Here is a 15,540-nt window from a genome sequence, read left to right as displayed (position 1 = left end):
CAACTAAAAATAAAGAGAATGAACATCCTATTCACAATGGATCAAAAATTAAAATTATGATAATAAAGACCAGAAAACATGATTCGATTTTTAAGAAAGATACCAATTTACCAAGAGATAGAAAACAATCACAATCTCAATGTCAATAATACAACCATATATTAGAACAATATAAGACAAAGTAGCCTTACAATTATTTCAAAGTGTTTTTCTGTGAGACTAGCTCATGAATAGTTTTATTGCACTCCCAGACAGTTATGTGAAATGGGTAGAATGAGAAACCAGATAGAATATGAAACTGGCATAAGAACAAAGTGCTTCAATCAATATGACAGAAAATTCTGAAACATATATTTGTACAGAAAATATTGTGGTTAAAGTAAAGGTGTCTTTGCAAAGCAGTACTGAATAGATAAATTATTCAACAAATCCTAATGTGACATTTGTTTATTAGGCTGGAAATGAGGTATGGCCATGAATAATGTTCCCAACAATGGAAAACAGAGATGAATTAAGTTTTGATTTTTAAGATAGGAACAGAACATAATTATGACAGAAAATATTTGATTCCAAGATGTAGTATATTTGAATGGTAAATACCTAACATTAATGATCCTTTAAGTGAGAAAGATTGAGTGATAGAAAACTCAATTAAATGATGACTGTTTCCATTAATTTAGCAAAAGGCTTTTATTGATAAGTCACCAAGAACAAAAACCAAACAGCCAGTAAAACTCAAGCAACAATATTAAAGTGCACAAAACATCAAATGAAGTAAAATTAATACAAACATCAAATGTTAGTGTAAATCGTCTACTTACCAAGCCAGGAAAATCAAGTGCCCACTTGTATTTTAATGAAAGCAGTATAAAGTGGTTCTGCCTTTCAAGAAAGCAAATTAAGAGAATATATCAAACATAGTAGCTCTCATATATCTTGACCTTGGAATTCTACATATAAATTTATGCTAATGAAATCTAGTCAGCAATGTTTACCAGGATTTATGAATTATGAGATTAATTGTATGCTATTTATTACAAATGGGAAGGCAACTCCATAGTAAAGGAATTGTTAAGTACTAATATATTACTGCCACGGTCTACTCCTGTAATAGAAATTAAGTTCCTTGTTCTTATAGAACAACAAATGTTAAAGGAAAATGTTTATGAAATAAATTTTTGTAGTCTACAAACATGGAAGGAAAATATACAAAGTAAAAAGGCCTATGTCAATTTGGATGGTATCAGTGAATCTTAAATATCTCTAGTTAATTTCACCTATTTTGATGTTTCAAATCACTACCTATAATTAGAATTCCCGATTCCTTCCTTTCTTTCTTAAATGCATTCCAGCAAAGCTTTGCATATATAAACCCCTAATTAGTAATTAGTGCAACAATTTTGTCTGTATCTTGAACAACATCTAAAAGCCCAGGACATGTTTATCTATCTGGGCAGAAATTCTACCCTACACTCCAGGCTGCACACCTAGAATTATCCCACCATTATCTGGTCTTCCTACAATGTGTTCTCCATTCCTTTCTCCTCTTGATGCCTCAGCTCTGATCTGAAAAAAAATTCTGCTGACTAATAAATGAAAAAGTAAACAAAATCCAATTATTATTTTATCTGATCCATCTTACCCTCATTTGTTTCCTAAATAACTGCAACCACTTGTCTAATGAGTCACATTAGATTTCCATTGTTTCCCATGGGTCTGTTTGTTTAGTTTTGGTTTTGTCAGTCTTGGGGCCTGGTCACTGTCTTGAGCTCTTCAGCTCAAGGTTACAGCCCTACCCCTGGTGCCACAGTGCCACTTCCTGTTTTTTTGGTGGTCAATACTATATGTGTATGTGTATATATATACACACATACTTGTATATACATAGTAGTCTGAATCATATAACTCCATTTATTGCTAGAAAATCCTTAGACTGGATATTTCTTCAGTTAGAAACTATGATATTCGCTTTCATTCAAAACTTTGTCTCCTTTTTTGCTTTATCTTATGCTGTGGTACTAACATACAGATGGACGTTGATCAAAGTGCTTTAGACTGAGAGACACTGGTATTTGCTCCTGTTAGGAATACAAATTGGAGATTCCACCTCACTCCTCACCTCACTCCATTTAGAATGGCCATGATCAAGAAATCTAATAACAACAGATGCTAGAGGGGATGTGGCCAGGAGGGATCACTACTACACTGTTAGTGGGAGTGCAAAGTCGTTCAACCACTATGGAAAGCAGTATGGCAGTTCCTCAAAAGACTAAACATAGAACTCCCTATGACCCAGAAATTCCCTTATGCTGCAGTCAGAAAGAATGACATTGCCCCATTTGTGTGGAAATGGAAAGACTTAGAAAAAATAATAAAAGTGAATTAAGCCAGACTCAAAGGAACATAGATTCAATGGTTTCCCTCATTTGTCATAATCAGAAGAAACCTTGGGCTCTCCTAGCAGAGATTTACAATAGAACAAAACCTAGATACATGAGGCCATATACTATAGTATGATGCTAAATGAAAGGACCTCCAGGATATAGAAACAAATGCCATATAATGAGTGATTGTTGTCCTTAATGTACTGTTATCTCTCATCCCTTTTGCTGTCCCTTGGTTATCTCATATTGTTACAGTATTTTACCCTGTTTTCTGATATATTTTAAAGATATATATTTGGTTATTTGAAATAGGATAAGGAAGGGGGAAACAGATGGGGGGGTGGGGGAAGGGAAATGGGGACCAAGACATGAGAAAGAGTATCAATGTTTGTGAAGTAATACACCTTCTATCTGGTAAATATAATGTAACCCTGGGTACAATTTCTCAATACCACATAAAAATCATTCAATAAATTATAAAAAATTATTACAAGATGTCGCTACTGCTTTTCTTTTTTTTCTTTCATATATTTTTATTGTAATTAATAGAAGGGTTACATGATATTTGCCAGATAGTTGGTGCATTAATTCCCATACATTGATACCCTTTCACATGTCTTAGTCCCCATTTCCCTCCCTCCCACCCCCACCCCTCATCTTGTTTTCCCCCGTTCCCTATCCAATTTCAAATAACCAAATACAATTATATCTGATATATCAGGTAACAAAGTGACATACTGTAACAATATGAGATAACCAAGGGACAGCAAAAGAGATGAGAGATAACATAGTACCTTAAGAACAACAATCATTCATTATATGGCTTATGTTTCTATATCCTAGAGATTCTTTCATTTAGCATCCTACTATATGGCCTTTTGGATCAAGGTTTTTCTTTTCATATCAAATCTTTCATAGCTGAGCCCAGTGCTTATGTAGTATTGACAGGTCCTAATTCAATGCCTACCACTGAGACAAGCAGGGGTCCAGAAAATGGACATTTTTTTATTCCAAAAATCTACTTCTAGATTTGTTCCTAATGGAAAGTATAGATAGCATTAGTCTTTTCTAGAATGGAGGATCATGATAGTGTTCAGTCAAGAATTTTACATACTACATATACATAAAATTGAATAGCTCATGATACATATATACAATATAGAATCATTCAGTTCTTAAATGAGTCATGATAGAATACTATTTTGACAAGTTTGTTTCTGCAATATTAAGTGGAAATGATGACATAAGTTAAAATTCTTTCTCATTAGAAAACAAAAGGGATTTTATATACATATAGTTTATATACACATACAGTCTACTGACAATTGTGTCAACAATTATGACAAAGTGATGAATTGTAAATTTAAAATTAATGTTATATTTTAATAAAATTAAAATACTGAAATATCAGAAAGCAGACATCATCTGCATGTGATATCATGAATTATATTCTGAGTATACCATAATTTTTTAAAAGATTCGAGTCTTTCTAGCCATATTATCCTTATACTATTGGACAGAATTTTTAAAGAATCTTATTCTCTTGATACTGATTTTTTACTGTATTCTTAATGTTTATAATAAAAAGGATGCAGGAAGGAAAATAAGGAATGTAATTTAGTGTTTGTTAGTTGTGTTTATTTCGTATTATCAGTGGTTTTTACCTTCATCATGCATAATTATACAGCAGCAAGTGTCCTGAGAAAACTTTATTTTAAGGTAATTGCACTTTATCCAAGAATATAAACAATGGCTTCATGCAGGTAGTTTGTCCCAAATACGATGAGTAGTGTCTTGAAGGAAAGTGCACGAGTCCAGCCATTACTCTCACATTGCGACTTGGACCAAGTCGCCCCACTGCATTTGGAAGTTCACATGCGCCTTTCCCATGTGTGAGGAAAGCAGCAGATGTGGGCTGGGTTTTCTGCAGCTCTGGTGTCCATGAATCTGACCCATCAATGTAAGGTGGAGAAATCAGTTTGCAAAAGAATTGCCCAGTGGTTACCAAAGTAGAGAGCTATAATTAGTTATGAGGGGACCAGGCATGTTTCAATTCTGCTTTTACCAGTTCTGGTAGAGGTCAGAGGTTAATCCTTTGTTATGGTTTGGATGCTTTCCTCTCCTAGATTCATGTGTAGAAGATATTTAATTGCCACTGACAGATGAGACTTTGAGGAAGTAATTAGGCCATATGGGCTTGGCCCTCATGAATGGCTTAAAACCTTTGCATTGAGTATAGGTTTACTCTCATTTCAATTAGGTTCCTTCTAAAAGGGCTACTTTGGTTCATCATCTCTGCCTATCTGTCTCATACCATGTTATAATACAGTTAACCATGACCCTCCAAGACATCAGAAATTTGACCTTGGACTTCTGACCCAGAACTGAAATGTAAAAGTAAACAGAAAGAATCATGGCCAACTTAATGTGCTATTGAACTCTAAAATGTAGCTAGCTTTCTTTTCTTTTCTGTTTTGTTTTTGTTTACAAATAATAAAATATGTAACAAAATGTCAGGGTTAAATATCTGACTAAGAAAGCAGGAGTCTGTGAAAAATTTCTCAAGTTGAAAAAGAACTTTACATCATTTCTACTTCAGTAACATTCACCAGCAACAGACTTGAAAACCAGTGATGAGATACTTCACAAGAACAAAAACTTACCTCTTCTTTAATTTAATACCATGTAGAAAACAGTAGAAAATACATTCCTCTATGATAAATTCCTAACAAGGATTTTGGTAAGAAAAAGGAGAATATTGTTTGTAATGAATAGCTTTGTCTTTAGCTATCCATTTGTATAATAATAAACATGACATCGTGTTTAAACTATTCCGGTTCACATCACTAGGCTTTCTTTTTCCTTGACGATATTTTTCTTTTATGACTGATGTTTAGAGAACAGTCAGACAATTTCTTTAATCTATAGCATGCTAGGTACAGCTAATTGGTAAGTCATGGTGCAAGGTTTTAAATGATTCTAACGTTTAATCATCACAACAAATTTCAGTCAACAGGGAATTGTTATGAAACAACATTTTATGTCATTCTTTATACTCTTATTCTATTCATGCACTGTTACTATGTTAAAACCTGGATTTTTATATCACTGGGTGAAGGTGAACAATTTTATGGATCCAGGAAACAATATTTATGTATCTTCATTACATGATTATTTGCCCAATGAAGCCATAAACACCTTATTCTCGAATAATTGGCATGATTCAATAACTACTGTGAAATCAAATGATGTGTTGGTGCCAGAATATTGGTGCCAGAATGTCACCTTTCTCATGAAAACAGTATCAAATGTTAAATGACATTGACATCCATACAGTAAGCACAGAACATTTTTATTTGCATAGAAGCACATTTTTCAGTGAAAGCCATGACTAAGCAACTAGCATACTTTTTTGCCTATTAGATTGTTGTCTCAACTCATTCAATTGCATTATTGATGTGAGGGACTGGTAAATTAAGCATATGTTCTCTTCAGAAAAATGATTTGACAAGTTGGTTGACTGACCTTTCTGACTTCCTTCTTCTGCTTCTCTGACTCATTGCTTTCTTTTTCATTGACTATTTTATGTAAGTTCATTGGCCAACAGCTCTGAAACAGGAGCTTTGCATGGACCCACAGGGTACTAATTAGTAGTTGGCAGAATGTACTCTGCCCCGGGAAATGGGTTCAATCTGTGCGTTTGATGAGCTCTGGTTTTGCCAATGAAGCTGTTAACAAGGATAATGATTAGTAACGTTAAGTGATGTTAAGTAATATTAAGCAATGTCAGTACAACAGTATCTAGGAAATTTTATTTAATGTGTAGATATGTATCTTGGATGATGATACTAAAACTCAAAGACCCAAAAAGACATAACACCATTGTTCAGGTAACAGTGTAATGATATACAGTGTGCCATTGTATGGTTTTGACCTTTAGAGTTTAGAGGAAAAAATGTAATACTTACTATCTTTCTAAAAGCCACTGTAGGACTTCTATAGCTACTTTCATTTCTAACTACCACAGGCAAACTTTTTCTTCCCTTTTTTTTTTTAAAATGCTGGTCCTGATGCTTGAAATTAGGGTCTGGGTACTATTCCTGAACTCTTCTACTCACCACAAGTGCTCTACTACTCGAGGCACAGCTTCACTTCTGGCTTTTTGCTAGTTAATTTGATATGAGTCACACTGACTTTCTGGTCTAAGCTCGCTTTCAAACATGATCCCAGCCTCCTGACTGGCAAGGATTATGGCTCAGACAGTTCCTTCATTTCATAAAATACCCGAAATATTAGAAAGACAAAACTAGACCCTAAACAATTAGAATCAATTTGAAAAAGTGTTGGAGATAAATGAAGAACAATATATTACAAAACTCTCAACTCACCAATGACTTTTATTCCATAGGCCTCTACGGCACTTACTCATTTTTGCCCACTACTCTTTAACCATATGCAGCGAATATTTCTCTGAATGTCAAGTTATTTAAAGTTTTAAGCAGTTAATAACAGAGAGCTGGGGAAAGATTCTCTGGTTAGTGCATTGAAAAGATAACAAGCTAAAATTAAAAGAGTTTGATGAGCCAAATCTCCTTATTCTGAGTGAATGGTATTGGAGATAGTACAGAATATCTAAGAATATCTCTTTACCTAGCCATAAACTAAAAAATAAACAGACTTTGAAAAATAAGAGAATTGTCAATCCAATTTTAAATGGTAAGATAATATGTAATCTTATTAGTCTGTAAGTAACAGAACCCAATACTCAAGTCTATGTCTAATCAAATGGTAGTTTATAAGTTTACTTATATCAAAACAACTAAATGGGAATATTAGCCAATTAAAAGAGTATTGTAGTTTGCACCTATAATCTTGGGTATTCAAAGAGCCATGGTGTAGTAGTGATCCCTCCTGGCCACATCCCCTCCAGCATCTGTTGTTATTAGTTTTCTTGATCCTGGCCATTCTAACTGGAGTGAAGTGAAATCTTAGAGTTGTTTTGATTTGCATTTCTTTTATGACCAGAGATATTGAGCATTTCTTCATGTGTCTATAGGCCATTTTTTTCTTCTTCAGAGAAGACTCTCTTTAAGTCTTTGGCCCATCTTTTGATGGTCTGGTTGTTCCTTTGGAGATTAGTTTTAGAGTGATACAATTTTTGAGCTGTTGATATATTTTAGATATGAGGCCTTTGTCCTTTGTATGGTTGGTGAAGATCTCCCATTCTGTAGGCTTTCTAGTTAACTTGCTAGCTATGTCCTTTGCCATACAGAAGCTCTACAGTTTAATGCAGCCTTTCTCTGATTTGTTGTGATTCTTGGTCCTTATTGAGAAAGTTTCGACCTGTGCCAAGGAGGCCTAGTGTGTCTCCTATACCTTCTTGTAAAGTTTTCAGTGGGTCAGCTTTTACCTAGAGGTCTTTGTTCCATTTGGAGTTAATTCTAGTGCAGGGTGACAAAGAAGGATCCAACTTTAGTTTTCTGCAGGTGCTTAACCAGTTCTGCCAGCACAACTTGTTGAAGAGGCTGTCTTTCTTCCATTCTATTTTTTTGGCTCCCTTGTCAAAGATTAGGTGGCATAGGTCTGTGGTTTAATATCTGGGTCCTCAGTTCTATTCCATTTGTCTTCAGGCCTGTTCTTGTGCCAGTACCAAGTGTTTTGATTATTATAGCTCTGTAATAGAGTCTAAAGTTTGGTGTTGAAATTCCTCCTGTGCTGTTCTTTCTGTTAAGAAGTGTTTTTCCTATACAGGGCCTTTTATTATTCCATATGAAATTTTGGATGGCCTCTTCTATTTCTTTGAAGAATGACATTTGGATATTGATAGGTATTGCGTTGAATTTGTAGATAGCCCTTGGCAAGACTGTCATTTTCACGATGTTGATTCTTCCAATCCAGGATCATGGAAGGTTTTTCCATTTCCTCAGTTCTGCTTTAATTTCCTTTTTCAGAGTTTCAAAGTTTTCATCAAAATGGTCCTTTACATTCTTAGTTAAGATAATTCCATCTAATAACAACAGATGCTGGAAGGGATGTGGTAAGGAGGGATCACTGCTACACTGTTGGTGGGAGTGCAAACTCGTTCAACCACTATGGAAAGCAGTATAGCAGTTTCTCAAAATACTAAACATAGAGCTCCCCTATGACCCAGCAATTCCACTACTAGGCATTTACCAAATTGTCCAGAAACAAGGACATACTAAATCCACTAGCACAACAATGTTCCACTATTTACCATAGCAAAGCTATGGAACCAACCTAGATGTCCCTCAGTTGATGAGTGGATCAACAAGATGTGGTATTTAGACACAATGGAATTCTATGCTGCTGACAGAAAGAATGACATTGCCCCATTTGTAAGGAAATGGAAAGACTTAGAAAAAATTCATATTAAATGAAGTAAGCCAGACTCAAAGGAACATAGGCTCAATGGTTTCCCTCATTTGTCATAATCAGTAGAAACCTTTGGATGTCATAGCAGAGCAGGTTTTGCAATAGAGCAAAACCTAGATACATAAGGCCATATAGTATGATGCTAAATGAAAGGACCTCTAGGATATACAAACAAAAGCCATATAATGAATGATTGTTGTCCTTAATGTACTATGTTATCTCTCATCTCTTTTGCTGTCCCTTGGTTATCTCATGTTGTTACAGTATCTCACTTTGTTATCTGATATATTGGACATATTTGTATTTGGTTATTTGAAATTGGATAAGGAAGGGGGGGAAACAAAATGAGGGGTCGGGGGGAGGGAAATGGGGACCAAGACATGAGAAAAGGTATCAATGTATGTGAAGTAATGCACTTTCTATCTGGCAAATACAATGTAACCCTTCTATTAATTACAATAAAAATGTATGAAAAAAAGAGCCACAGAATCGGTGACTAATATCAGTGTAATGCAAGCTCAATATATTCAGTAGGCTTAACTAAACATGATAATTTGATCAAGAAAAATAAAACATAATATCCATAAGTTCATTTTAGGATCACCAGAAACTTACTTTCCCCATTCCCTTAATTTTATTCAATTCTTTTTTTTTTTTTTTTTGCCAGTCCTGGGCTTGAGCTCAGGGCCTGAGCCCTGTCCTTGGACTTTCTCAAGGCTCGAGCTCTACCACTTGAGCCTCAGCACCACTTCCGGCTTTTTTTCTATGTATGTGGTACCAAGAAATTGAACCCGGGTCTTCGTGCATGCTAGGCAAGCACTTTAACCACTAGGCCAAACTCCCAGCCCCAATTTTATTCAATTCTCGAAACTCCAATAAACGTATACAAAATTAACTATGGGATATTTATATTTGTATTAATTTATATTTATGTTAGAGACAATACACCCTGTAATAATGGTACACAGATGTAAGCATAATGTTCACCCTTTCTTGTGGCTGAGAAATATCTAAAGCAATTTGGAAGTAAGAACATGAACCATAAAGATACTCATAAACTGATATAATTTCTATATTTGCAAGCAACAAATGACTTTAAAAGAAGAAAACTTGAATGCCAAAATATCCATTGCAGTGCTATGTATGTTTCTGAAGATACTGGGGTTAACTTATTTGATCCAACATACATAAATGGTTATCCATACCGAGGTTCATTCATAATAAGGAAATCGTAAAGTCACTAGGGTGTTTTTTGAAAGATTTTATTAACAATGATTTTTACATCATATTTCAAATGTCATGTTGAACAAACAAGTATTCAAGGAGGGAATCTCTATATGCAGTCACTAGAACATAGATTTTTAGAGCAAAATTAAAATTAAGCCGAGGGTTTGTATGTAATAAAGACATATCAATCTATATAATATAACATGTCTATAGAGTATATATCCCATCATAAATTTTTATGTCTATGTAGTTATGTTTATATCTGGAAGATCATGTCAATAATCTTGGGTACCCAAATATTGAGTCATTGCACTTGTACTGTTTGGATCTAATATCCACATATCAAGGAGACCATGTGTCTTTTGTTCTTTTAGTCTTGATTTACCTCAGTCAACATGGTTTGCTCTTGTTTCATCTATTTCCCAGTGGTTGCTATTATCTTATCTTGTCTGTTGGCCAATATAGAATTCCATTGTATATATGTACCACGTTTTTTGTATCCATTCATTTGTACTGGGGTATCTGAGTTGTTTTCATCGCTTGGCTATTGTGAATAGTGCAGAGATGAACATAGCTGAGCAGGTGTCCTTATCAAAACCTGTGTTATGATGCTCAGGGTAGATGGCCACGAGTGGTATGACAAGATCATAGGGAAAGTCTATTTTCAGTTTTTCAAAAACCCTCCAAACTGCCTTCCAGAGTGGCTATACTAGTTTTCATTCCTACCAGCAGTGCAGTAGGGTTCCTCTTTCTCTCCAACCCCACCAACATTTGTCATTGTCTGAGTTCAGAATATTGGCCATTCTAATCAGGGTTAAGGTGATAAAGTATTTATGAATTTTTATATCAGAAAATATGCCACTATCACAATATTATTGTGTACAAACTTCCCAATAAACTTTGGGATGCAATGATTTTAACACTGAAAAATTATTCAGAGTAAAACAATTGAATAATGCATCAAAGTACTAATGTTTACTTATTGTGTAAAGAAGACTTGTTTCCCACTTCTTTGAACTCTTATATAGAGAATGCATATTCCCTCATAATTAGAAATAATTCATAAAAGATAAAATAATGCCTACATCATTTAGTTGTACAGAATTGACTGGGAAATTTAAAATATGCTACTGCTTCTTAGAGATTAGATCTCATAGGAAATTGAATTTTTAAATAAAATACCAAAATGGAGTCTGAGAAAATGTTTTTTATTTACTGCTGACATCTCTTCTGTATACATGCAGATCTGAAAAGACTGAAGATCTTTGAAAATTGTATATTGAATGCATGTTTTCATACCTTTTCACCTCCTAAATGAACCTGAAATTTGAAGAAATTTATTTTTTTTTTACTATTCTTGGGATTTGAACTCTGGGCCTGAGCACTGTCCTTGGGCTTTCTCAAGGCTGAAGTTCTACCACTTGAGCCACAGTACCATTTCCAGCCTTTTCTATGTATGTGGTACCAAGGAATCCAACTTGATCTTCATGCATGCTAGGCAAACATGCTACCACTAAGCCAAACTCCTGGCCCCATTGGTGATTTAAATATATATATGTACTAGACTATGCACTACATTTAGAACAATTGCTATGGTGTGTAAAATTTTAGTTATATATTCTTTCAGTGCTTGCTCACCAGTGGAGATCCCCTTATAAGAGGTCACTTACATGACACTGAATAGCTTCTCTAATAATGGACTGCCTGCATAAATTCTAAATGATAGGAAGTGACAGTGGACATTTTATTAAAGATTGTTAAAGCATATGCATGAAATAGCTTAAGCTATAGATTATCTTAAGGAGAAACACTGATATGAGTATGGAAGGCACTTCATTATTTAAAGAATTCCAACACCACGCAGCGTTCTGCACCGGGAACTTGAGTATTAACCAGCAACTGAATAAAAATTGTACTAAGAGGAGGAGAGTGATGGTGAACAGGAAAGAATGCATCATAGGGCTGGCTACCTGACTCATTCCATAATGGAACTATAACCTATAAGAAAGAAGTCATTTATTAAATAAAAGCAGTGGGATTTGAATATTCATGATGTCCTTTGTGTAGGGAAAATACAGATATTTCAATGAGTGAGAAAGATTATCTTCCTCTGGTTAGAGAGAACATTGATTTTTTCGGAAATTATATTTAAATAATTGTGCCAAGGAATTGACTCCTAAAAAAGCAATTTGTGAATGCAATATATCTGTTTTGTTTTGGGGTTTTTTTTTGGTGGATCATAGGGCTTGAACTCTAGGCCTGGGCACTTTCCCTGACCTCTTAGCCCAAGGCTACTGCTCTACCCCTTGAGCAACAACCCCACTTCCCATTTTCTGGTGATTAATTAGAGATGAGAGTCTCACGTATTTTAGTGCCCAGGCTGGCTTTGAATTGCAGTCCTCAGATCTCAGCCTCCTGAGTAGGTAGGATTACAGGTGGGAGCCACCATGTCCGGCTACAACATATGTTAATCAATGACACCCCTTTCACCATTCTCACCCATCTAACCCCTCCCCATCCCCTTTCCTAGCTCTTATTTTTGAAGGATATACATTGGATTCTTGACTATTTTCCCCCTTCTCTTCATTTTTCCACTCCTTTCTGCCAACCCTATGACACACTTTTTGAATATTTTCTTCCTGGTGTCAAAGAACATTAACTTCTACAGTTAAAATAGGTGATATCCCAAAGTCTATATGAAGGGAGAAACACACTTTTCTATGCAAATTTTGTTTAGAGGCAGCAGAAAATTCATACATTGTCATATACAGTAGAACATGACTTCATTTAATAAAAATCTTTCTCCCAAATTAAAAAAATGTATAAAATCTTAGGCCCTAATAAAGGACAAGCTAGAAACCAGCTCAACAATAGCTCTCCATCCTGGGAAAGGTAGCCTAACCAAGACCAAAAGTCTTGTTCTCCATGTGCTTGGCTGCCATGTGCTTTTGTTTGCTCTTAGGGGAGATGAGCTTTCCATAAGAAAGGTGGAAGGCAAGAGGGTAGCCTGCGTTCCAGCTGTCCCCAGAAAACCTTTCAGCTATCCCTCAGCCAGACCTACTTTTCCTTAGCTCTAAGGTGCAAACTCCTTCAGCAGAATTGCAGTGGCTCCAAATTCATCATGTACTTAAGAGTCCAACAGCCACTCTCATGTCCATGTTTTCTATTCTCTGAAATACCACAAGAGGGTTTTCATGGGACATAAAAGTGGTGCTGTGGCTCATGTGGTGGAGTGTTAGCCTTGAGAAAGCCCAAAGACAGTGCCCACACCCAAAGTTCAAGTCCCAGTACTGTCAAAAATACAAAAAGAAAATTAAATTGTATAATACTTTCTTTGTGTAGGCTGTGTGCCATAACACAAAGACAGTTGTACACCTTAATAGAAACCAATAGCATAGATGAATATTGCTATGAATTATTATTCAGTAATCTGTAAATAGATTAAATTGTGCAGAAGAGCTAGAATCTAGTTACATCTATTCAAGATAATACCTTGAAGTTTACATTGTACTATCCTGTCTCTGGCTCCCAATATGCATCTAAACATTGTTTACTTATACATGTTTTTTTTTTCCCTGTGTTATTTTTGTTCTTTGGTCTTGCTATCAGAAGTATTTTGGATTAAAATATATTTAGCTCATATATAAAATTTGTCCTTCCTTTATATAGTAGAAATATTTACCCTATGTCCAAAACATGAATACCTGTACAAAGTTTCACATTTATGCTTTCAGTACTGCAAGTTTTTCTCTGCTTTTTTTTAAAATTCCGTACCCTTTATCTAAGAATCCATGGAATTGACATTTAGCAATCTTTTCACATTATGGCACAAATGGAATGTGACAATATTTGAATGTCACACTGGGATACAAGAACACTATCAACTGGAAATATCAAGCCCAAGTGTTACAGCAGGCAGAGGAGATGAATATCTAGCACCTACTCCAACTACCCCCTGCAAACCTTTATGTATCTCAGGGAATGTCAGAGAAACACATTTCTGGACCCAGTCAAAGCCTAACAAATTCAAAACTGCAAACAAGGCCCAGCACTATGCATTCAAAACAGCTCTCCAAGGTGACTCAGAGATGTTCTGATACTTGAGTAGCGCTGCACTTAGCTTTTCTAACAGAGAAACTGCACTGCAGTGACCTCCATAGTCATTTCACCAGCCAAGATTGCAAGGATTCATAGATAAGAAAGCAGAAGTAACATTTCTGGACTGTCAGAGGTTTGGAATCTAGGAGTGACATTCAAAATTCCTAATGTCTGATAAAGCGCAAACACTAGGCAGTCAGAATCATGTCACCAATAACAATGAGTAGCAGACAGAATAACACAGCTGAAAAATTAGCCTTTCATGAACTCTAGGACAACTCTAAGTTTTTCTCCTTGACCCATAGCATATATCCTAAAAACATAGATCCTGATGAGTAACAGCCTCACCTACAACGAAGAGGCTAATGGTTTATGTGGTACAGATAATCTTAAAAAATGAAATCTTTCTTAATAGTCAGGAACCTGAGTGCCCAAAACACTAAGTTTTTTAGGTTTTTTGGGGGAGGAATTCTCATATATTTAATTCAAAATAGTCAGAATCCATGAGAGGAGTGTTATTAATATCAGGAAATTATAAAATCTTGTTCTAATTTTTCTCTAGCAGTGTGATTTTGCTATGGATAAAAGCTATAAACTGGAGCAAACCATGGCTATTGATTTTGCAAACAAGTAAACAATTGAGAGTTCCTCCAAGGTATTGTGGCATACATTGATTAATGCCTTGCTCAATTTCAAATGTATTTGTAGGACACAGGAATATGCAACATCTGAGTTATACCTTTTACATTATTCCCACTTTGTTTCAATCATATATATATATATTCCATAAGAGAAATATAGACCAATATTTAACGTCTAAACTTTTTGTTTGGTAAGTAGTGGGGCTTGATCAGTGCCTGAGTGCTCTTCCTCAGCTCTTTTACTCAAGAATAGTACTCTGTCACTTTGAACCACAGCTCCACTTCAACCGTCTGAAATATTTGATCTTTAAAGCATGGTGAATATTGAAAAGGAAATATATTAGTCACTTCTACTGGGATTTCTTGCCATCTATTTCAACAGTCATGAATTTTATAATACTGTGTTTCTTTTACAATAGCCTCTCTACCAATGTCTCACAAACTTTCCTGTTCTGGCTGGCTTTCAAACTATGATCCTCAGATCTCAGACTCTTGAGGAGTGAGCCACCAGCGTCTGGCCTTTATTAAACTTTCTAGATATTTGACTTTTATTTAGAGGTTATTTATAGATATGATTGATATTACTATTTATTATAAATAGTAAAAGTAGGTCACAGTTAGCCTTTGTCCATTTCTCCTAAGAAAATGTCTTACAACACTGTAATGACTGAGATGATTCCATCCCCCAGGGATTTTCTTGCAGAATTTCCCATTCTTCTGGTCTCCTATAGGGCCTGGCAGCTCTTGGAATGTAGTTAAATTCCTTCACTTTCCAGTTCAACAGAGTTAAACAAATA

This window comes from Megascapheus bottae, chromosome 20, assembly GCF_031878675.1.
Source record: "Megascapheus bottae isolate mThoBot1 chromosome 20, mThoBot2.hap1, whole genome shotgun sequence".
Classification (NCBI taxonomy): Eukaryota; Metazoa; Chordata; class Mammalia; order Rodentia; family Geomyidae; genus Megascapheus; species Megascapheus bottae.
This window is presented reverse-complemented; position numbering follows the sequence as displayed.